At 44.3% G+C, this 25,161-nt stretch overlaps 1 long non-coding RNA gene and 1 pseudogene across 1 annotated transcript in view; one reads left to right on the forward strand and one right to left on the reverse strand.

Moving 5' to 3' along the window:
• The window catches only part of LOC114233694 (uncharacterized), a 129,706-nt gene that overhangs the window by 48,554 nt on the left and 55,991 nt on the right, over positions 1-25,161 (reverse strand). The window lies entirely within an intron of this gene.
• Positions 24,346-24,549, forward strand: LOC103291455 (40S ribosomal protein S29-like; annotated as a pseudogene).

Genomic DNA, 25,161 nt, shown 5'->3' on the forward strand with positions numbered 1-25,161 from the left:
TAGCTCATCCCCTTGCTCAAAACAGACTTTAATAACGAAGCAAACAAGCAGCCTCTATGCTGGCCGGCCTTCATCTACAATCACTGCTCACTTCTGGACTTCATTCCTTCTGGACGTTCTAACATGAGTGGATTGCACACCAAGTATCATGTAAGCTCACCTGTCTTCTTCTTTTTACACTTTGACCCTTTTTACACTTTAACCCATTAAAATCATTTGTGACCCTATCATCATAATCTAACCTCCACTAGTTAGAATGCTTAAGGTTGGGTGGCTTTTTCTACCCCTCACATTACTTTATTTCTACCAAAGAAAAGAATGCCATTGGTCAGCTTCTTAGAACCACCAATTAACCAAGCCCTGCTCCATTTCTGACCTTGGGGACATACCAAGGAATGGCTTTGCAAACCTCTGAAGTTTTGACACAGACTTTTGATATTATGCCTTAGTTTAATATTGCTCTTCTCCCCCATTAGGAGAAACAGTTTCATCATTTTGTAATCAAAACAGCATTTTCAAGTATCAACAGAAGGATGTGTAATGCTCTATGCATGCATTCTCTATCAGTGATTTTCAACCGGTGTGCTGCAAGAATTTTTAAAACATGCAAAAACTGACTATTTACTTAGGGGCACTGACTTCTTTTCCTTTAGATTGGCAAATAAAAAAGTGACAACAGCTAACACAATAGTCATCCAGTGTGAATGAATCAAAATTATACATTTATTTGTAGGATCAGCAAAAAATAAAATATTTTTTGGTGTGCCGCATAATTTTAGTAATTAGTTTATATGTGCCATGAGATGAAAAAGGTTGAAAATTGCTGTACTATATAATAATCTATTAAGACAGAAACCTCCTAGTGGTGTGACACATCTCCAACCCCACTGCCTTCTACTTAACGCTCGCTTTCTCAGATGGTGTAGAATAAATAATCTCTGTATCAGAAATATCTGACTTTTCTTTAAGGTCCCCTCACTGACTGGAACACCCCCGCGGTCACCTGACATAACTCACAGAAGCAGATCTGGAGATCAGGTGGCCAGGGATCCAGGAAAAGATTGGCTACCAAAGGAAAGGAGACCAGACACTGCCTCAGTGAGGGGGCTGCCCCAGGCAAAGAAGTGAAGAGGGAGAATTCATCCTCCAAGCACACCCCAGCCCAAATACTCAGGGCTTTGTCCTGCCCTCTGGTCATTTAGGCCACCCCAGCCAGGCCTGCCATCCCCAGGGAGTGTCCATCTCAGAGTCCCCTCTCTACACCTATCAGTGCATCAGGGAGCCACTGTCAGCAAGCTTTCAGACTAGAAAGAATTTATTCCCAAGTTCACATTGGTGAACAAAAGACTCCAACAATAATGGATGGGTTTTACCCTGTGAGGCTGACTAGAGCATGAGGGGGAGTGGGGGAGAGATCTTGCTCCATTACATGAGAGCACAGCCTGCCTCATACCCATGAGGGGTATGACTAGCCCTAAGCAGGAGCAGCTCAATAGCATTGAACTTATACCGAATCACTGAAATTCTCACGAATTACTTTTTCTGAAAAGTGAAACTTCAATTGCCAAAACACTGTTTGGCCAATTTAAAGGGAAATCTTGCCACAATGTGGCACACAGTTCTCTAACACCTTTAAAAAAATCCTTCTCCACTGGTGTTGTTATGGGCATTCCCTATGGAACTAGACAATAATGTTACTGTGTTTCCTTCTTATTGTTTCTCTGTCCTCTCCATGGCCTTCACATTCCTGTTATCTACAAGCCCGTCTCTAAAAACTACCTACTGCCACCACCCTTCCAGGCCATTTCTTCTCTTCTGCAGTGTGTTGAGAGCCACTCTTGTTAGATAGTATGCTAATAAATAAAGGCCAACAGAGGGGTAAAACACCTAGTTTAGATGCAGGGGTTTTGATGTAGTTATTTCAGTGGATTCTGTTTCAGTAACTCCCAGTTCAGGACTAAAGTCCAGTGGAAAAGGGGACTCCAAGACTTACTCCCTCCTGGAATGCTCCCTAGATGTATGTGTCCTCCATCCTCTGGCTGGTCAGATGTCTCTACTGTGGTGCTGCAGGCAGGAGCTCCATGTCTTGCTCTTCCTGCTGGTTGTAGCCCCACAGAGGATGCTACTTGGTGAGCCCCCACTAGGCCTGGGAGCTTTGCTTCCATGAGGAACCTCATCAGAGGGCTGAGATACTCAGTCCTGTGGCACAGACCTGACATCTTTCTCTCGGAGATGTCTGGAGTACTTTAGAGACTCCCCACCTCCTGCCACAGCATGAGACAGCATCTGTGACCATGGCCACTTGATGGCACAACTACCTGGGGCCCTGAAAGGAGACTCCAAGGAGAGAGCAGAGAGAGCATCACCAGGTGGACCGCCATCAGGAGCACAAGGCTTCCAGAGCCGTCATCTGCCAGCTCTTCGAGGAGCCTAAGGGTGACGTCTGGAAAAGGTCACTTGGCCTGTGTTTGGAGCTGTTCTGAGCAGCAATGATCTGCATTTTTCGCCCTGTGCATTGCGCTGCATTACTGTGTTGGTAATGGGTCACAACCAGTATTTTTCTTTAAAAGAAAGAAATGGAACAGGATGGAAAGTAGCCAAGTACTGTTTTTACAAAACACTTGCTTTGGTGTTATGTATCGGTATGTATGTCTGTGGTAGTTGGGACATGAGATTTATTTCTCCCAGGGAGTGGAGATGTAGCTGGAGAAGGAAGTCTAAGGGGCAGTGAGCTGACACACATCCACCCTATGGCTACATCTTCCTAAGATCCATCCCTGCCACCTCCACCAGCAACTGGGCAGCCAATGGAATCTGTTCAGGGCCCTAGAACTGGCTCAACCAGAAGGCGCAGGAGTCTGGGAAGCCTTCTTGGAGGAAGTGGGGTTTGCTGTGGCATGAGCAGAATAACAAATAGGGAGAGAGGGTAGCAGGGCATAAGGAAAGGCACAAGCACTTGTCCTTGGAAGGAGTGGGGCAAGCAAAGGTCTGGAGAAGCGGGAGAGGGCAGCTGTAGATACCTGCCTTCTTGGGGAGGCAAAACAAGGGCCAAGGCTAGAGAGGTGAGAGAAGGAAAGCCCATTTGATTTCAAAGACCCATTTTCAAAGGTACCTCTGGGGAGTATTGATAGTGGAGCAGCGAGTGGGGTATCAGACCCAGTGTCCCTATATCTCATTGATCCAGTAAATGCAACCTAATAGAATCTGCTTTTCTTTTGTCCATTTAAATTTAACTTTTAATTACAATAAAAAATCTAACCCTGGCCAGTGTTACTAAGTGGTTAGAGTGTCGGCCTGTTCACAGGTTCAATTCCTGGTCAAGGGCATGTACCTGGGATACAGGTTCAATTCCTGGCATGAGGCAACCAATCGATGTGTCTCTCTCACATTGATGTTTGTCTCTCTCTCTCTCTCTCTCTCTCTCTCTCTCTCTCTCTCTCTCCTCCCTTCCCTCTCCCTCTCCCTAAATCCCTTCCACTGTCTCTTAGAAGGCAATGGAAATCCTGCATTCACTGTATTCCATCCCTGGGGAACTACTTTCAAGGCAGAAGTAAATGAAGTCCAGCAGGATGAGCTTTTCATCTAAAACTAATCTCATAGATATGAGATGATAGGAATAGCAGTGGGGAAATGTTAAGGGCAAAAATAGAATGTTGGGGGCTAGGTATAGTTATAAGAAACTAGAGGCCCGGTGCACAAAATTCGTGCACGGAGGGGGGTTGTCCCTCAGCCCAGCCTGTACCCTCTCCAATATGGGACCCCTCGAGGGCAGTCGGACATCCCTCTCACAATCCAGGACTTCTGGCTCCCAACTGCTTGCCTGCCTGCCTTCCTGATTGCCCCTAACAACTTCTGCCTGCCAGCCTGATCACCCCCTAACCACTCTGCTGACAGCCTGTTTGCCCCAACTTCCCTCCTCTGCTGGCCTGGTCACCCCTAACTGCACTCTCCTGCAGGGTTGATCACCTCCAACTGCCCTCCCTTGCAGGCCGGGTGCCTCCCAACTGCCCTCTCCTGCTGGCCATCTTGTGGTGGCCATCTTGTGTCCACATGGGGGCAGGATCTTTACCACATGGGGGCAGCTATATTGTGTGTTGCAGTGATGATCAATCTGCATATTACTCTTTTATTAGATAGGATAGAGGCCTGGTACAGGGGTGGGGGCCAGCTGGTTTGCCCTGAAGAGTGTCCTGGATCAGGTGGGGGTTCCCTTGGGGTGTAGGGCGGCCTGAGCGAGGGGCCTGTGGTGGTTTGCAGGCCGGCCACGCCCTCGGCAACCCAAGCGGAGGTCCTGGTATCTGGAATTTATTTTCCTTCTATAATTGAAACTTTGTAGCTTGGAGCGGAGCCAAGCCTGGGGCTCACTCCGAGGCCGGCAGCCATTTCTGTTGGGGTTATAATTGAAACTTTGTTGCCTTAAGCGGGTGGGCCCGGCCAGGGTGTGCGGAAAGCTTTGCTTCCCCTGTTGCCGGTGGCAACCCTGGCCTGCTCTCGAATTTGTTTACTTTCTATAATTGAAACTTTGTAGCTTGAGTGGAGGCTTAGGCCTGGCAAGGGCAGGCGGAAAGCTTGGCTTCCTCTGTTACCTAGGAAACCTTGCTCTCTGTGGCTGTAGCCATCTTGGTTTGGGTTAATTTGCATACTCGCTCTGGTTGGATGGTGGGCGTGGCTTGTGGTGTGTTGGAGGTATGGTCAATTTGCATATTTGTCTATTATTAGGTAGGATATTAATCATGCTCTGTTTTTTTTAAATTTCTTTATTGATTAAGGTATCACATATTTGTCCTCATGCCCCCATTCCCATCCCACACCCCTCTCCACACATGCCCCCACCCCCCTGTTGTCCCCAACCGCTGGTTAGGCGCATATGCTTGCACACAAGTCCTTTGGTTGATCTCTCCCCTTTACCCCCACCCTCCCTACCCTCCCTCTGAGGCCCGACAGTCTGATCCGTGCTAATCATGCTCTGTTAACCATGATTGCCTTGCTCTGATTAAAGAAAGGACATTCTAAATTATAATTATAATAATAATAATGCAATGGAAAAATATCCTCAGGTGAGGATTAACAAAAAATAAAATAAAAATAAAAAATATAGTTCCTCAATTACACTATCCACATTTCAAATACTCAATAGCCACTTGTGGCTAGTGGCTATGGTATTATATCGTACAGAAAAACATTTCCAGCAATGCAGAAAGGTTTACTGGACAGGGATGTTCTAGAGTGAGCAAATGAATAATCCATTCCAGGTTCACCTTCCCTCAGGAAGGCAACACCTTCCATTAGTCCTATTACAACTCTTGTTCTAAGTGCGAATGTTTCTGGAAAAGAGTGAAATTCTTACCCAAGAGTAACTGGTTGATCTCAAGAGCCTGAAGAGAGTCATAGTCTAAGAAGCCATCCACCAGATGTTGAGTATGTGTGACAGCTTGGGGGGTAAAGGGATGTCAGAAAATAGGACTCTGCCCCTAACTGAATGCCCCATCTGAGGATACTGATGGATAAGGATTAAGCTCCTCCATCAGAAGCTGTGGAAAACTTTGAGACCTATGAGGAAAGGAAGTGACCCACAGTCAATATTCATCTTCAAGTGAGAAGACTGAGTTCATTCCCCCACAGTCCTCAGCAAGGGGGTTATTACATGAGAAAGAAGCACTTTTCTATTTCTAGAGAAAGAATAAGAAGTGAATGAAGGCTCACAAGTGGGTGCTTGTGAATTTGGCCCTCTTCTGTCCTCTATGTTCACTCAATGACCAGGCCCATGGCTTTATCTATCTCCTTCATACCAGTGATTCCCTGAAAAACACCACAGTGATTCCCTGAAAAACCCTAGAGATTCAAACACTAACTGATTTCCACCAGGAGCCTCCATTCAACAATCCCAAAGGGAATTATAACAATCGCTGGCCCGCTGCTCTTCTCCTTCCTTTATTCCCCATTCTGGCATCCTCCCCCTGCTCGCTCTATTGTTCGGGTCAGCACCCTGTGAGTCACCCCAGACTCTTCTCCCCGCCCCCCCCCCCCCCGCCCCTCTTCCTTGCTCCACCACTCAAAGCCACCATATCTTGGCCACCTCGCCACTCTGACTTGAATCAGCCCTGCTCGATCCCCTCTAGCCCTCACTACCACAGGAGCCACCCACTGGCTGTCCTGCTTCCATTCACAGCCACCTCCAGCCCAGTGGCTCTTAACTATTAATAAGCAACAGAATGACCTGGAGAGGAGTTTAAAATCTAGATTCTGACTCAGTACATCTGGCCAGGTTGAGCTTGTGTATTTTGCGAAAGTGCCCCAGGTGATTCTGATGCATACCCTTCATTAAGAACCACTGCCGCCTCCTCCTCTTGATTAATAACAACAAAAACAACAATTAAAAATTTTTGTGCACTTACATGTACTGTCTCATGTAATCTTCATGACAACCCTGTGAGGTAGGAGCTATCATCTATCTACACCCATTTTACAGTTGTTACAACTGAGGCACAAAAATCCCATGGCTAGTAAAGGGGGAGGATTGGAACATGACCCACTACTCCTAACCATTGTGCTCCCCACACCCCTGTACAAACTTGACATTTGGCTCACTCTTTAACACCCTTTAAAGATAATTCTAGAAAAATATGGCATCCTGGGGGCATGCATACTCATGATTTCCCTCTCCACCCAACCTCCCACCAACAACTTCTTAACTGGAAAAGAAATACCTGGATCAGGGTGGTCGTTATATAGTGTACACATATGGAAAAATTCACTGAGATTGGTGATTGGGATCTGAGAGTTTACTATATGTTTACTACTACTCAATAAAAACATCACTTGAATAAGAAAGAATGTAACAAACGTGAAATAGGGAAAACATGCATGCACAAAAGCAACCAGGAAAAAGCTATCATGATGCTGGCAATTATGAAGAATTCTTTCTGGAATAACACGTTTAAGAACACATTAGGAAAAGATCCCCAGATCTAACCCATAGGAAATCCTTAGAGGAGAACAGGCTTAGAGAAAACACTGGCCGGAGGCAGGGACCTTGCAAGATGGACAGGAAAATCCAGTAAAGCCTGGCAGGGGGGCTATGGCTGGATGCTGTGGTGGCCATAGCAGTATGAACACAGGGGCCCTGGGGGTCCACAGGACTATCTGGGCCAGAGTCTGGGGGCTGCCCCAAGTGGAGGTCAATGGCAGTGAGGGGCTTCTTCCTAAACAGTCTGTACCAAGAAGAAAGTCCAGCCCCACCAAATACAGCTTCTGGAATGTTTGTACTTATGGTTTTTAAAAAGCCCAACTGGGGTCAACTGTTTTCAGCTTCCACTGTGCAGTCCCAGGGAGCAGGACTTGGCATAATGATTCTGAAGTCTATCCTAAAAGAGCAAAGAAAATTCTGAGAGAGGGAGGAAAAAAAAACACCACACAATGAAATATATACCTTACCCAAGCACCTATTGAGATATATTTAAAGAAAATGTGATCAAAACAGATGGAACAAACAATTCACTGGAACAGACCACAGAGACCGAAAGCAGACCCAGATATACATGGAAGCAAACTGTAAGATACAGGTAGTATTTCAGATCAGGAGGGCAAAGATAGGTATTTTAATCATAGATGACTTCAGAAAAAATAAGTTAAAGCCTTAACTGTCACAACTCACCAAAATACCACAAATTCTGTCTAGAGTAGAAGTTAAATGTAAAACAACAAAAACAAAAACATTAAAGTACTATGAGAGAATTTATGTGAATATATAATCCGTAGCAGAAAAAGCCTTTCTGAGCTGACACAAGACAAAAATCAGGCCAGGCTGAGAGATCCCAATACCAAGTTCTCTCCAGCAGGAGCCTCCGTCAACAATCCCAAAGGGAATTATAACAATCTCTGCCCCCTACCCCACTTCCTATATTCCTGATTCTGGCTCACCCTCCACCTGCTCACTCTGTCGTCTAGGTCAGCATCCTGTGAGTCACCCCAGACTCCCCCTCCTTCTTCACTTCCCCACCCAAGTCACATCTTGATCACCTCCCCACTCTGGCTAGAATCTGCCCAGCTGGATCCTTTCCAGCCGGGCCCGGACTGCAAGTCTTGTCCTGCCACCCCTGTGCCCGCGCAGGGGCCGCATGGGCCTCCCGGCTTCCAGTCACAGCCACCTCCAGCTCAGTGGTTTGGACAGCCGGTACAGAGTACCTTGACTACATGGACATCTTAGATTTATGAATGCTTAAATAGTAAACAAAAACTAAATGGCAAACGACAATCCAGGACAAAGTATTTGTAATATAAGAAATACAGCCCTATCCGGTTTGGCTCAATGGATAGAGCCTGCAGACCAAAGGGTCCCAGGTTCGATTCTAGTCAAGGGCATGTACCTTGGTTGCAGGCTCCTCCCCAGCATAGGCCCTGGTTGGGGCTCATGCAGGAGGCAACCAATCAATGTGTTTCTCTCACATCAATGTTTCTCTCTGGTCTTTCCCTCTCTCTTCTACTCTTCCCCCCAAAATAAAATCAATGGAAAAATATCCTCGGGTGAGGATTAACAATCAATCAATCAATCACAGAAAGTAAAAAATAGACAGCCCTGGCCAGTTTTCTCAGTGTTTAGAGTGTCAGCCCTCGGCCTGAAGGATCATGGGTTCGACTCCAGGTCAAGGGCACATACCTTGGTTGCAGGTTCAAGCCCAGCCCTGGTCATATCACTTGAGGGAGGCAACCAGTCGATGTGTCTCTTTCATATTGATGTTTCTCTCTCTGTCTCTCTTTCTCCCTTCCTTACATCAATGGTAAGAGAGAATCATTGATTGGCTGCCTCCTGCACACCCCACACTGGGGATCGAGCCTGAAACCCGGGCATGTGCCCTGACCAGGAATCAAACCGTGACCTCCTGGTTTATAGGTCAACACAACCACTGAGCCATGCCGGCCGGGCAGCAATATACTTTCTGATAGAAAAAGAGATAAAGCACATAATCAAACAATTTGTCAAAAGAGAATCACCAATGACTAATTAGCCTGTAAAAAAAAAAAAGTCTATCTATATATATAAAAGGCTAAGTGACTGACCATCTGGTACATATGACACGCACTGGCAATCTAAAAATAAACGTTGACTTGCACATGCGCGATACATATAAATCTCTTGCTGGCGCCAATCGCATGCGTGTGTTTCTATCTGTCATTGTCAATCATGAATTTGGTTGTTTTTGTTGACATTCTGAAGCTGAAAGTGGCGGCATTGACAGAATATGTCTGAAGACCAACTATTGGCACAACTGTCCCCGTCTGACACTGGCCTCCCATTTAAATTAATCCGAAGGCAGTTTCCCATGATGCCAGCATTTGCAATGACTATTGATAAATCACAAGGACAAACTCTAGACAGAGTAGGAATATTCCTACCTGAACCCGTTTTCAGACATGGTCAGTTATATATTGCTTTCTCTTGAGTTTGAAGAGCATGTGACATTAAAGTTGTAAATACTTCATCACAAGGCAAATTAGTCAAGCACTCTGAAAGTTTTTTTACTCTTAATGTGGTATACAGGGAGATATTAGAATAAGTTTAATCAATTTATCAGTCATTGTTTTTATCAATGTTGTTTTTATATCATGTTTTTGTTGTTGTTATACCATGTTGTTTCTTTATTAATCAATTTATATATTATTTTCATATATATTTTACTAATTTTCTTTCATCTCTGACACTTCTATTATAGAGAAAGGGGTAATAGTGATATTAAAATATTTCTTCTAATTAATTTCCTTTCAATGTGCACAAATCCATGTACCAGGCCACTAGTGTAATAATAATAAAAAAAGAAAAACAAAAGAAAACAGCACAATGAAATACTATTTTTGCTTATCAACTTTGCAATTTAAAAAAAAATAATACCTAGAGTTGGGAAGGATGTAGTGAAAGAGATACTCTCATAGGACAGGTGGTAAGAGCCTAAGTTGATATATCCTTTCTGGAAGGCAAATGGTCAATACATATCAAAGTAGTTCAAAGTGTACATATATTTTGATCTAATAATCCTACTTAAAGACTATGTCCTAGGGATAAAAGTACAGATGTGGGGGGGAAAGGATGTGCACAGAGTATGATATAGTATTATAGAGGCCACAACTGTTAGTAACTTATAGGGGCAATAACAAGGGATTAGTTATAGTAAGTATACAATAAAATACAAAAGATCCTAAGAAATATATTCATTGCTAAGTATAAAAATGTAAGTCACATGAATCCACTTATGTAACAAAATATGTATATGTGTATATATTCGTATGTATGCACGGGGGAAGATACCTAAAAGGAGATAACCAAAATAATAACAATATATATTTGACAAGAGTAGTATTATTTTAATTTTTTTCTTTGTTCTTCTTTGTGTTTCCTACTTCTTTTACAACATGGAGGTATGATGTAGAACGCCCCCACCACCATCCATCCACCTGGGGGAGAATCCCTGTCCAGAACTCCTATTTTCTCTGAGCACCCAAATCCCTTATACATGACATACATGATATTTCACGTGCTGCTCTTTAACTTTTTAAACTTAACCTTATCTCCTCAGTTCTCTAGACTGTGTGTATGGCCTGTGTCTTACATTTCTTTTGTTTTCCTCTCAGTGCCTAGTACATAGCAAGGTCTCAGCAAATGGCCCAAGAAAGAATGTGCCACTTCTGTGCCCATACCCGTGGGCTGCCAGAACATGGGTTGGATGGCCCCACAGGTGTGGCATCTAAGCCCAGTTCCAGGTCAGGTTTGAGACTGTGTTTGTGGGCCACCTGTCAATCTGGTCCTGTGCTAATTACTGTTGAGTGATGGACTGTTTAAAGCACAGGTTATTGCACCCACAACCAGAGGCAAAGCCAATCCTATGGCATCCTATAATTAATGAGCCAGTAAGTATTTCCTCTGGGGTGAAGTTGGCTTTGATCCAACAGATCCCTTCCCACTTCTTTTACCACCCTCGCCCCATTTACAACTTCCCATCTTGACTGTTGGAGACCTCCTTTAGAGATGCACTCCCCTCATCCAAACAGTGGGCAGACAACCTGTGTCTCTGGTCCCAAGCTTGACTCACCAGCTCCTCCTTGTCCTCCTGGATGATAAAGTTTGCTTTCATGTCTAAGCAAAACTAACTACTCAAAAGCATCTGTCTGAAGGCCCCGAGACTGAAAGGGCTCTGAGAAACCACTGTAGGAGTGACAGAATTTTTCATGCAAATTCAACAAGTAAATTGTCATGGTTGTCCATAATCTCTGCAGTCAGTGTTTACTTCAATTAAGCCCTTTGGAGAAAAAAATACAAAAGGTATCAGAAATGGAGTCAGAATCAGGGCAAGAAAACCAACCAACTACTTTTTTCTCTCTCCTTGTATAGACATAAACAATCCCTGGTGCTTCCAAGGTTCTAGAAGAAGCAGAGAGAGGAGAGAAGTCCTGGGGCACTCACCATGAGCACATGTGAGAGGCTATATGGAAGCCAAGCCTAGAGTGCCACCACAGGAACCTGGGACTAGGAACTTTAGAGCTCCAAGCCTCAACTTCCCCATCTGTAAATGGGATGACAATAGTGGAACCTGCCTTAAAGACTCGTGAGGATTACATGAGTTAAAGGATGTAAAGCACTCCAAACAGTGGCAAACTCTAGGTGATTAAGACATAAGTGTTTGCCACTGTTAACAAAAACAGAGGGAGTCACAGTGACAGCCACTTGCAGGGCAGTCTGCCCACTGTAGCCCAGGGTTTCTCAATCTCAGCACTACTGACATTTTGGGCTGGATAACTCTGTTGTGAGCAGCTGTCCTGTACAATATAGGACATTTAGCAGTATCCCTGGCTTCTCTTTACCCACTAGATGCCAGTAGCAAACCCACTTAACCCCATGAAGTTGTGACAACCAAAAATATCTCCAAGCACTGCTAAATGTCCCCAGCGGGTGTGGGGGAAGAGGGACAACACTGCCTCCGTTTCAGAACCACTGATAGAGTCCTATGGAGAAGCCATGTCACACACTCTGAAGTCATGTCGCCCACCTCCAGGTCTGGTGTGGATCTAGGCCTGGAGGTCCCACACTGGGCCCCTTGTGGTTAGATGTAGGAACTGCAGATATGGAAGTAAAGAGCAGCCAATTCTGTTTCTCCAGGTGGCTGCTATTTTCTCTTCTTGCAGATGGAATAGAAAACCGGGGCTAAGGCAGCCCTCTAGTTGGGAGGTACCCTCACCTTGAGAGACCAAGAGAGTACAGCGAGAAAAGGAGGCTAGAGCTGAATTCCCCGGGAGCCTGTGGCTGTGGCCTTAGTTAGAGGACATGACTTCAGGGAGCCCAGTCCAGCCCAGAGGGGAGAAGGCCAGACTGAATTCAGAGATGAAGCCCTGGCCATTGCAGAGAAGAGGCCCTTACTAGTGAGGCCTCTGGACACAGGAGCAGCAGGCCCTCTCTTCTCAGGAAACAAGTGGGCTCTGCATTCGATTCTGAAAAGAAGCATATTGCTCTTCTCATGAAAGAATCTTCTGACCATTTCACATTAAAATTTAACAAACACTTATTTTGACGCAGCAAGTACAGTGCTACAAATGTATTCTATATAGATACAATAGCACAGGTGCACTGGGTGGTATACTAGAGTGCAGGGTTGGAACCTGACTGCCTGGTTCAAATCCCAGATCTACCACCTATCAGATATGTGATTGTGGGAGTTACTGACCTCTTTCTGACTTAATTCCTTCATTTATGAAGCAGAGGCAATAATAAGGTCTATCTCATTGTGCTTTTACACGGGTTATTTGACTGACTATATGCAAAGAAAGATGTCTGTGGTCAATAAATGCTATTATTATGTTCATTGTGCCCTTAATTGATAATAGCTAAAAATCTGGAAACTTATGCCAATCACCTAGTTAAATACACGTGACACATCTATTCTATGGAATACTGAGCATCACGGAAAGAAATGAAGTAGGACTATATCTACTTTAATAAAGAAATTTATTTAATAATAAGGTCAAATTGTTAAAGAAGCAAATAAGTTGCAGGTAAGTATATATAGTTGGAGAGTATTTGTATATAAAAAGAGCTATATAGAATAGATACATGTCTTTATCTGCATAAAAAATTTCTAGAACTCTCAAGAAGCTATTAGCATCTAGAAAGTGGGAATAGACTGAGAACTTCCGCCTTCTCCTTTAGTACTATTAGAATTTCCTACTATGAGCATGTATTTTTAAGAAACTTAAGAATAACATAAATCTGTATCTACAGCTGTGGGAATTTTTAAAATATATCATGAATTGAAAAAATATATACATCATGAATTGTTTTTCAAAAGGGGCAAGCATGAATAGTACAGGGCGCAGTTCACAAATTTAGGTATGCAAGAAACTAAATGTTAGTTTCTATAAGTCAACTCAATGTTTATGTTAAGCTTCCATCCTGCCAAGAGGAAACTTAATTCCAGGTGTGTACAAGTCTTCCAGAACACTGAGAAGTGCCAGGCACTGGACAGAGGAAGTGGCTGTGAAGTTGGCTGAAGCCAGGTCTAGTAGCCTCTGCTGCTTTGTGCCACGTGTGGGCAGCCAGGAATCTTGTACCAGATCACCTGTCTCTCCACAGCTTGCCCAACCACGTGGCCACCATAACCCTGGGATCTTACTCCTGCCTGCCCAGGTAAGCTAATAAAAGTCAGGGTAGAAACCACAGATCTTTCTCCCATGTCTTTCCTGTTCCCAGACAGTCTGGGTAAGGAGGGCTTCAAAGGGTTGGGGGTCTTTCCACTCCAGGTGAACTCCTTCTTCTATCTTGTTTCTAGACATCCAGTCTGTGCAAGAGAATCCTTTTTCTTTGATGAGCTATTCCTCGAATCCCGAAGTTTCCCTTAAGTGAATAAGCTTTGGGCACACAAAGCCAGAGACACCTGAAAGTGAATTCCATTTTCTAATCTGGGGAGCTAGCTCAGGAGGAAATGAGTTCCATAATCCTGAGTGGAAAAGGGGGAAATCTAGAGAGGGGGTGGAAATTAATTTCTCAAATATTATGCCTGCCACACATATGTGTGTAAATGCAGAGCAAAAGTCTGGACATTTCTACCAAATATTTAACAGTGCCTACCAGCAGGGTAAGCTTTAGGATAGGGGGAGGGATGCAAGGGGATTTTTAACTGTTTGGATTTTTAAATGATGAAGCTATAATCAATATTGTTTATATAATCTACTTTTAAAAATAAATACCCATATATCTTTTGCCTCCAGGCTAGAGATGAAGGCTGATGCAGGTCACACCTATCTGGTCCTCTAGTGGGCAGAACCTTGGGAAGTATATTTGCATGAGGGGCTGTTAGGAAAGAACGCTTTCTAAGAGAAGGAGACTCCATGAACTAACCCAGAGACAAAGCTTTGCTCAGTGGAAAGGAGATAATTCTGAGTTAGAGTGGTATTTATGATTTAGACATATCTGTGGGGCCATACCCTATAGCTGTATAAGACAATGATGATATCATCAGCCCCATAGCCTTGCTCTTACAGTGGAATGGCTGACCTCATGCCAACAGGAGTGTCAGTGGTTCCCAGTAGGTGTGGGGTGCCTGATGGGTGTGGCAATGTCCAGCAGAACTGATAGTTCCATGGGGTGTGGCAGGGGCAAAGGGAGGTTACAGAGCAGAGAAGGGAAAAAGATAGCTGGGGGTTTGGGGGTGGTAACTGTGTAGCCTTATCCACCAGCACATGGGAGGCACACACTCTGAGGACGCCCAAAATGCTCGTGGGGTGAGGGTGTGGGAACTAGGCAGGACCTGTGAGAGTGCACAGGAGTCCAAGTGTATACACAGGTGGGGAGTACAGGACAGGGAGCCACAAAGTCTACATGGGAGGGTCAGGGAAGGTCTCCTGAGTCAGCTACCTGGTAATCCAGTGGGTGGGAAGGGTGGAGGAGATGAGGAACCATGTATACAAAGGCCTGGAGCTGTGACGGAGTGAGCGGGGTTTGGGGGAACTGAAAGCAGCTGAGGCTGAATACAGGGGAATGGTAGATGAGGCCACAATGGTAGTATTCCATGGTATGGACCGGGACTTCATCCTACAGGCAGTGGTGAAGCCCAGAAGAGGGCTTTAAGCAGGGAAATGAGATAATCAACTTACCAGGAAAGCTTTTCACATACTCCCACCACTCCTAGCTAACTCCTACCCAGTGAGCAGTTTCAGAGTGTTGCTTCTTCCAGGAAGTGTTCCCTGACCACCCCTCAGGCTCAGCTACTCTTAGCAAGGGTTTCTAGGGGTTCTCAAGCACTCCTGTCACACTGTCTTGATGACTGTGGCCTGTACCTTTTCTCTCCCTTTGTATACTGTGAGTGCTGGAGGCCAGGGACGGGCTCTTTGTTCTATGTTAGATCCCCAGCACCCTGCACGGTGTCTGACATGATAAGCTCTCAATATGTATTTTTAATGTATTTTTATTTCAGAGAGGGAGAGAGAGGTAGAAACACCAATGATGAGAGAGAATCACTGAGCAGCTGCCTCTCACATGCCCCACACTGGGGATCGAGCCCACAACCCAGGCATGTGTCTGACCAAGAATCGAACCGTGACTTCCTGGTTCATAGATCGACGCTCAACCACTGAGCTATGCCTACTGGGCCAATATGTATTTACTTAGTGGGGGGGAAAAACAACTGTGAGAAGATAACTCTTGTAGTTTCTAGCCTGAGCTATAGAGTATAGGTTGGAAAGGGGAAAGGGACCAAGGAGGAGCCTCTTGTAATAGTTTGGGTAAGAAATGATGAGGGCCTGATCTGAGGTAGTGGTGACGGAGCTGGACTGCAGGGAGAGATTGGGAAAATATTTAGGAGGCAAAAATGATAGGCCTAGGTGGTTAGATGAGTGAAGGGACAGAGGGCTCCTGGGCTTTTGGCATAATTAGTTGGGTGGATGATGGATTAACCACAACTGGCTAGTCTGGAGGAGGAGGCAATGTGTGGGGGAAGATGATTAAATCAGTTTAGACATACAGGTAGGGCACACAAGTGGAGAAGTCTGAGGGGCAGGTGGAATCATAGAATTGGATCAGATACCTGGGACAGGTATCTGATCTGAAAGGACAGGTATCTGATCTGAAAGCGAAGATTAGAGAGCTGTCATCCTGTAGGGAATGGCTCAAGACCAAGGAAGGGAAAAGATCACCAAAGGAGTAAAGGAAGAGGTGAAACAACAAGGAGGACGCCCACCTGTAGGAGGTGGGCTGAGAGGAGCTACGAAGGGAAAGGAGACATAAGAGAGGGAGGGAAAAAGAGAGTACTACAGCTGTTAGGGGAGAAGTAGCTTCAAGGAGTAGCAAACATGGTTCTATAGTGTAGACAAACTAAGAGCCCATCAAGGCTCTCCTTAAACTTGAGGAAACTAAGGCCCAGGGAGGTTAACTGAGGTGTTCAAGGCCACGAGCTATTATTACCCATGGTCACAATGATCAGTGTGATTTATGATTGCTGGACTCCTGAGGTCCCCAAGACCATTCCTGGGTGTTCAAGAGATGAAGAACATTTTTATAATAACACCAAGATTTTTTTTTTTTTTTGCAGTACTCACTGTGTTGACATTTGCACTGATAATGCAAAAGCAACAGTGAGTAAAACTGCTGGAGCCTTAACACAAATCAGCGAAGTCATATTATTCACCACCCATGCACTTAAGGCTTAACAAAAAGTCCAGCTTCATATAAGAATGTCTATGATGGAGTAATAATTATTAATTAAAGTATTACCCTTGAGTATAGATCTTATTAACATCTATACATAAAGCACTTCTGCTGCATACTTAAGTAATGGACGCATTTACATGATTGACTGCACCGAGAATTGAACTACCTGCTTTTATTGTGGAACATTATTTTTATTAGAAAGAACAACTGACAAACTGATTATTCAGAGTTGGGTATTTGGAAGACATTTTCTTGAAAATGAATGATGTTTCACATCAAGCAAAACAACTGATAGTAATTTTTGCCAATGATAAAATTTGAGCTGTCAAGTGAAAACTAGAATTTTAGAAAACTTGTATCGCCGGCTGACGTGGCTCAGTGATTGAACACCGACCTATGAACCAGGAAGTCACGGTTCAATTCCTGGTCAAGGCACATGCCTGGATTTCGGGCTTGATCCCTAGTAGGGGGCATACAGGAGTCAGCTGATCAGTGATATTCTCTCATCATTGATGTTTCTATCTCTCTCCCTCTCCCTTCCTCTATGAAATCAATAAAAAATAAATTTATAAAAGATATATATATTAGAAAAAGAAAACATATCCATATCAGGAGCTTGACAGCTTCCCAATACCTAAAGACTTTGCTGATTAAATCAGTGGTGATATTAACAAATCTGAGATGAAAACATAATAACAACGAATGGAAAGAACTTAATAATCAGGAAAAAGAAACCCACACTCAGGGCCAAAACAAAAAAAAAATCTGATATTGTGGAATTGAAATGTGTCCACTTTGAAAGATCTGCGTAACTCACTGAGTCATTGTTTTCCAAATAACCAATGCATGATGTTATAAAATCAGACATGAATAAAAGACCTACTCAAGGTGTAAGACAGACCAAGAGAGTTTAATATAGCTGAGTATGAGGAGTTCATTGATGTAGCTTCAGATTCCACACTGCAAACTAATCTTTCAGAAACTGGCTTTGTCCAATTTTGGTGGCATATCAAAGATAGCTACAATGATCTGAAAAGGCTATTAAAATACTCCTACTTTTTCCAACCACAAATGTGTATGAGGCTGGATTTTGTTCATCTACTCCAACCTAAGAAACATATTGCAATAGACTGAATACAGAAGCCGATATGAGAATCCAGCTATCTTCTCTTAAGCTAGTCATTAAAGAGATTTGCAAAACTGTAAAACAATATGATTCTTTTTTTTATTTTTAGAAAACATATTTTTATAAAAATTACATTAACGTGTAAAGGATTTATTTCTCATTTATTTTTAAATAATAAGTACTTTTAAAACCTCCGTTTCTTTTATTTCCATATTTGTAATATCTATAGCTACAGACCACATATAAACTTAGCTGAAGAAGAGGTAAGACAGCAGGCACAGTGAACTAAAGAGAGAATAACACTCTTTTCTTCCCTTCAAAATAATGTTCCCAATATAAGAGCCAAGGCCCAGTAAGTGGTTCTACCAGGCAAGGCTGGGTTCATCCACAATCCCCTCTACTGCCACCTGTGGGAGAAGAAAGACTAGGGCAGTGATGGCGAACCTATGACACGCGTGTCAGCACTGACACGTGTAGCCATTTTTGATGACACGTGGCCGCTGAGGCGGCCGCATGCCGAGGATGAAACATTTGCTGCTCCTGAGGATGAAACATTTGCGAAATAATGTTTTTTCCTCAAAGTGACACACTACCCGAGTTATGCTCAGTTTTTTGGCGAAGTTTGACACACCAAGCTCAAAAGGTTGCCCATCACTGGACTAGGGGCAGAGGGCTCAATGGACATTCAGGTTTTATCTTCTTCACATTCCATATATAATTTGACACAAAAGCCAATGAAGTAAGGCAGGTGGAGCTATTTTTTATCAGTCACGATTTACTGGGGAGGAAACAGGTTTGTGCCTTGCCTAATACCAGTAAATAAAAATCAGATTGGAATCAGCAGCCTGGGGTTTGAATCCAGGGTTCCCTCCACTGGATGCTCAGCTAAAATGCCTCTCTTCCCTGAGCAAGCCTAGAGGTCCACCATTAAAGATGCATTGTTTTATTTCAAGTAAGGTCTTTTCTTATGTTTATAAGCCACATCAATTTCATTTTTTAATGCTTTGTCCATTCTTTTGGATATCTGGTCTTTTCATAATAGTTTGTATGACAAAGTGACCCTTTGTAGTACTTTTCAGTTACAAAACTAGTTTTAAAATAATTAAAAGTAAATGAAATAGAATACAAAGAAACAATAGAGATGAATACACAAAAGCTGGTTCTTCGAAAGAAAAATTGACTTCTAACAAAAGTAATCATGAAAAAAGACATGAAGCATTAAATAAGCAATACTGGGCATGAAAGAGGGAATAAAAATAAAATACAGTGGAGATATAAAAATAAAAGACTATAATATTTTTACACTAATAATTTTCTGAACTTTTCTTACATTTTAAAATTTTTTAGAAAAATTCAAAATTACTAAAACTGACTATAGAAGAAGTAATAGTTTTAGTAATACTTAGAGTGGTAACAGAAGTAATATTCTGGAGTGTCCTCTTAAAGTGCAAACTGCTCAGGGAAGTAAGTGCTAGTGAGTTCGTTCCTCAGTTGCCTTTTGGGTCTTCGGAGCCTGGGCCTGGCTGGCTGGAAGGAAAGATGATGCTGAGAGTACAGAGAGCCTGGCACTGCCCCCTGTTCAGAACCCTAGTGGCTACGAGTCAGATTACACCCAGGCTGTATCAGGCTGCCAAGACAACCCCTACTTGCTTCCCTAAGATTTGGCTTCAAACCTGAGGTTCTACCTGGCCTGTCAGTCCCAAATGGGAACAGACACCCCCGTCAGTCTGGCTCTGCCCAGCCTCAAGGCTCAGCCTACAATCCCCTTGTCCCTTACCTCTTTTCCTTCCCTCTCTGCCTCACTCCTCCCTCTCTCCTTCCTTCTTTTCTTCCCTCTCCCTGCCTCCTCTCCCCCATCTTCTGTTGGAAGACAAAGAGTAGGTCCAGGTTTGGTTGGAGTCATATCAGATGCCATACTCTCTCTCCCCACATCCCACCCTCTCTGCACTCCCACTGCCTGGTACTTTAGCCAGAGGGTTTACAACAAATAGGTGGAATCTTAAGACCTAACCATTCGGCCCATCTAGGCCCAGTCTCCAAACTCATTTCTGAGTCTGATGTCAAAAGGGGTCAGAGGGATCTGGTGGTGTGTGCAGTAAAGGGAGGTAGTTGTCTAGCTCTGTGCCTTGGTACTGGAGTTCATGCAAGAGATCTATCATTTATACCTTCCACTGTCTGTGGTGCAAATGAATGTTCCACATATATAAGCACTAATATGTCTCAAATTTGTCAATGCAGTTCAATGAATAAAAATTAAACCTGTTTAAATGTGTTATCCTGTCCATACCAGCTTGTGACCACTAGTATTATCTTAAGCAACAGACACTAGAAGCACCATCACTGAAAGATGTGTGTGTGTGTGTGTGTGTGTGTGTGTGTGTGTGTGTGTGCACGCGCGCGCGCGTGGGTGAGTGTGTGTTGGAAGGTTAAAAATCTGTAATTATTTTTAATGATAGAGTGATCTTCAGGAAAAGGATGGGGATGACCAATGTACCCAACATTGCTGTGGTCAAAGTTGTGATGTCTCCTTATGGTCATATCCTTTGTGGGGGGGAGGGATAAGAGTGGGAAGGAAGCCCCAAGAGAGCTGAGTTTAGGTAGAAATAGTTCCTTTGTGGACCTTGCTGCTAATGACTTTAGTCCTGGATTGATTGTAGCCCTAGCATCCCCTCAGATGGGTACTTCTGTGGACTCTATCTTGCCCAAAGCCTCAGGGGGGATGGGATGGCAGATACTCACTGTGACCTCCAAGTTCTGTTGACTACCTGGTCTAAAGTATCCAGCCTGTCCAGAAAACAATAAAACTGATGCTGCAATGACAATGACCACATTCAAGGCCAATAACACTTGTCAATGGTGAGAATGTGGCTAAAAACCCAGCATCAGAGAACTAAAAACTTCCAAGAGTAAGAAAGAGGTTTGATGTCAGGGCACTTCCCAACCTAGGCTGATACGATAATTTAAAGCCCTAAGGAAGGTTCCCAGATTCCCCCTATCTAGTGAAATGACGCCTAAAATCCCAAAATTAGAGCTCTCTTCCTTTCACTGAACTTCCACTAGTTTGGGTAGTGCTGGGTGAAGCAGGATAGAGCTGGGACCAGTATTACTCTGAGCTGCTGTCACTCTTTCACCCCAGTACAGATGAAGGCTGAGAATGAAGTGTGATAGAATAGGTGTGGGAGTGGATGGAAGGAATAGTGAGGAGACAACTTACTAATATTGCCTGCAACTGATTATATTGACGATTTAGGTCTTTCAGGTCTCTCTCCTTAACCCCTCTCAACCCATTTGGGTTCAATCTTTAGAAACAATGAGCTTCTTTGAAGTACTCACCACTCCCCACCACCTGAGACCTTACAAAGTTGGGTGCTTTTAGCATGGGTTCTATGTAGACTCAGGGCTATAAGTGATTAATTCAAATCCTCCCTCGCTGGGAGCCTCTGTATCCAGGAAGGGGAGGGTGACATAGTATGAAGCCTGGTGTATTTTGATGTGATCTGTCAGGCTCTTAGAAATCCTCCTTCCAAGCCCTGGCCAGTGTGGCTCAGTTGGTTGGAGTGTTGTCCTATATACCAAAGGGTGGCAGGTTTGATTCACAGTCAGGGCACATGCCCAGGTCTGGTTTGGTGTGTACAGCACATAGCCAATCAATGTTTCTCTCTCACATCTGTTTCTCTCTCTCTCTCTTTCTCTCCCCCCTCCTCTCTCTCTCTCTCTCCCCCTTTGTCTCTCTCTCTCTCTAAAAATCAATAAAATTTTTTAAAATCCTCCTTCCAAAAATATCACTCCTATTCCAGACCCACCTGACACTCAAAATTTCACCTTTAGAGGGTAACATTACTCAATAGGTCTCTAAAAAAAACACAAAGATCATTTAACTCAGGGTGGGGGTGCAAGATTAGTGAGAAATCACACAAAATCAGGAATCAGCCTGGAATTCCTAGATGAGGAGCTTAGAGGTAACAACCCAGTGGGCAGAGGGCAGGAGTAAGAAAGTGGGAGGGTTGGAAGTATCTATATTAAAGCTGTGTTTTCATAGTGCATACATACGTGGTTTTCAACTATGTTGAACTAGAGGCCCAGTACATAAAATTCATGCACAGCGGATGCTAGATGCCAGCTGCTGGCGGGGTACTCCCTTCCTTCCCCCGGCCAGCCCGGACCCCTGGTCAAACTCTGGGACGACCAGGGGACAATTTGCATACCACACTTATATTATACTAGGAGCCCGTTGCACGAAGTTTCCTGCAATAGACTTTTCCTTCACCTGGCTGCCGGCACCAGTTATCCTCCAGCAGCAGTTTTCCTCTGGCCACCCGCAGATCAGAGCGTCTCCCGCCAGCACTATCGGCCACCCCAAGAGGAACTCCAATCCGGGAGACGCTCTGATCGGGCGGTGGCCAGAGGAAAACTGCTGCTGGCGGAAAACTGGTGCCAGCAGCCACGCAATTGGCCACCCCAAGTTCCGCCACCAGCGTCTTCCGCAGCGCCGGCCTAAGCAGCGCCGGCCGTTTAAGCCGGCGGGAGGGAGGAGCGGGGGTCAGGGACTCACGAGTCCCCGCCCCCTGCTCCTACCGCCAACCAATCGGCCACCCTGAGTCCCACCCCCCACGCCTCCAGCCGGCCCAATCGTGGGCGTAGTGGAGTGATGGTAATTTGCATATTACCATTTTATTAGGTATGATGATAGGATATTTGGGGTGGCTTTGGCAAGGAACTGATAGAGATTTGGGATGCTAAAAACTCGCCCACAAACCACCCTTTGACTCTACTTCTTCAACAAAAGAAACAAGCTGAGCATCAAGACCATGGAAAACAAGACACAAGGGGGGAGTAGGTCAAATTCAATCCCCCCCCCCCCCCGCCTTAGTCATTTTGCTTGTCAGAGGCAGGTAAACACCTCAAGGCTGAGCTGAGGAATATACACAAGGATCTTGAGTCCTCAGAATTCTCCTGAGGGTTCCCTCCCTGGAGGATAGGAATGCAGCCCCTTGGGCCAAGAATGGCAGGAAAAGGGCAGAGTAAATTGTGGGCTGGATTGTCCAGTCACATGATGCAATCTCACTGCTTTTTGTCACGTAATCTTTTTCCCTCCTTCTCTAGTCTCTCCCTCGCCTCTTTTCCCCTCCCTCTGCTCTGTTTTGATTTGGTTAAAATAGATGCAAACTCTGGTGTTTTCTATTTTTAATACCCAGCGATTACATAATCTATACCGTAATTGCTGACTTGAAAAACTACTGGCAACAGCAGAAACTCCCCAGAGTTTTAAACAGGAAAAAGATTATTACAGCACAAAGCCTTTGGCAGTTTTACTGACTGGTAAACCGCCTGTAATCGTCACTTGCCAGTGTAAGTCACATGGGCCCTGGGAAACACTCTCCCCACCTCAAGGAAAGCCGGCTGGGGGAGGGGATGAGCTGCAGCCTCAGCTGGGGTGAAGCTTTGAATGGCAAGGCAGGGAGGGGGTGGGATGGTGCACTGAGAGTTTTCTCTGGACCCAGACTCAGGGTTCCTGGAGTGAGCTTCAGGTTACCACCCTCTCCCAGGAGCTACCTTTTACTGCTTTTATTTCTTGCTTTAGAGTAGTCTCTAGCATCCAGGATCTTTCCCTCATCAACTTCCCAGATCTTCCTATAGCCTCCAATACATTCCTAAACAAGCCTGCGTTTGTTTAGGCAAAGGGCACTACTGCAGCTAAATAGATGATTTTATAAAGACAGAGGAGCAAGGAAGACTGCTTGTTTATCACAGAGACCTGACCCACTCCTCTACAGGGCTTTCCACACATTAGGCCAAATATCCACACTATTTAATTCTTCAATAAAATAGAAGAACCATAGGTTTGGTAAGGGTTTCACAACCAAATCAAAATGATCTCATTAAGACAAAATTTTCTGTATGTGTATTGGAGGTGTGGGTAGTATAGGAGATACAGCGGGGATAGAAACAGCTTTCCCTGACTTTGCCAATTCTGCCACAATCCTACCCCCAATAAATAATCAAGGAGGGTGAGTCCAATTTGGGTAACTATATGTGATGATTCATTCAATAAATGTTTGCTGTATGCCACACACTGGACTCTGCAGGGGAGGGGATATAACAGTGAGCAAAATCACTGCCCTGGTGGAACTGCCAGGTCAATGAGGGAGACAATCGAAATATTACATAAACATATCACTACAAACCATGCTGAAGGGTTACGAGGGGGAAAAACACAGGGCACTAGGGATATGTAGAATAGGGGAGGGGTCTGATAGGGTCTGAGGGTTCTTAGAAGATTACCCTAGGCACTTCAGGGTTCTTTTTTCAGCACCCTCTCTTCTTTCACTTCCCCATTCTCCCTCTTGCCTTGCTCCCTGTAGTTAATATTTACTGTTTTCCCCTCTATGTACAGCGGATAATGCTAGGTTCTTTATATGTACAGTCTCATTTGATTCATATAGCAAATGGACAATTGAGCACTTTAAGACAAAAGGATCTGTTGAAAAAGGCCAGATCACCTTTCCTTTTGCGTCGTTGCTACAGAGAGAGCAAGATGGGTCACCAGCAACTCTACTGGAGCCATCCAAGGAAATTCAGCCAGTCCTCGTTCTTGCCACGTCTGCTCAAACGGCCACAGTCTGACCCAAAATACGGCCTCAACCTGTGCCACCAGTGTTTCCGCCAAATGAAGAACATCGGCTTCATTAAGTTGGACTAAGTGAACTTCCATGAATGGGTCATTCAAGACATCTACCTAATGACAGAATGCTATCTCTTTGTACATAAAGGTTAAAAAAAGAAAATAAAAAATTAAAGGCCAGATCACAATTTATAATGAGAACTATATACAATTCATACCATATGTTAAGACTCTACTGGCTGCCGGTTACAAAAATCTAAATCAAAGTTTCGAAAGAGAGAAAAGAAAAAAAGGAAAGCTGGGGCCCATGTAAAATGCAATGCCAGCATTAGATTAGCTTAAGGCATGGTTAGATCCAGGTGCTCAAAAGATGTCATCTAGTCTCCATCTCTCTCCATCTCACAGCTCAGCTTTCATGTGTAGGTCTCAGCACTCCGCTTGGGGTGGCAACAGTCACCAGCAGCCTCAGAGTTATGTACATACTACAGGCATGGCAACCCAGTTGGAAAAGAAACGAGAATTTACCTGTTAATAGTTCCAACAAAAGTCCAGAGTCCTGACTGGTCTGGATTTGAGACCATGCCCATTCCAACTGCTGCTCTCTGACTGGCATAATCATGTGTCCTCCATCAAGAGCCAAGGGATGAACTTGAATCCAGGCTGAGAATGGGGAAGGAGGTGGTCTCCCAAAGGAAAACTAAGGTACTCAGACCTATAAAGGGAGAATCC

Source organism: Eptesicus fuscus, chromosome 16 (genome assembly GCF_027574615.1).
Source record: "Eptesicus fuscus isolate TK198812 chromosome 16, DD_ASM_mEF_20220401, whole genome shotgun sequence".
In the NCBI taxonomy this organism is placed as follows: domain Eukaryota; kingdom Metazoa; phylum Chordata; class Mammalia; order Chiroptera; family Vespertilionidae; genus Eptesicus; species Eptesicus fuscus.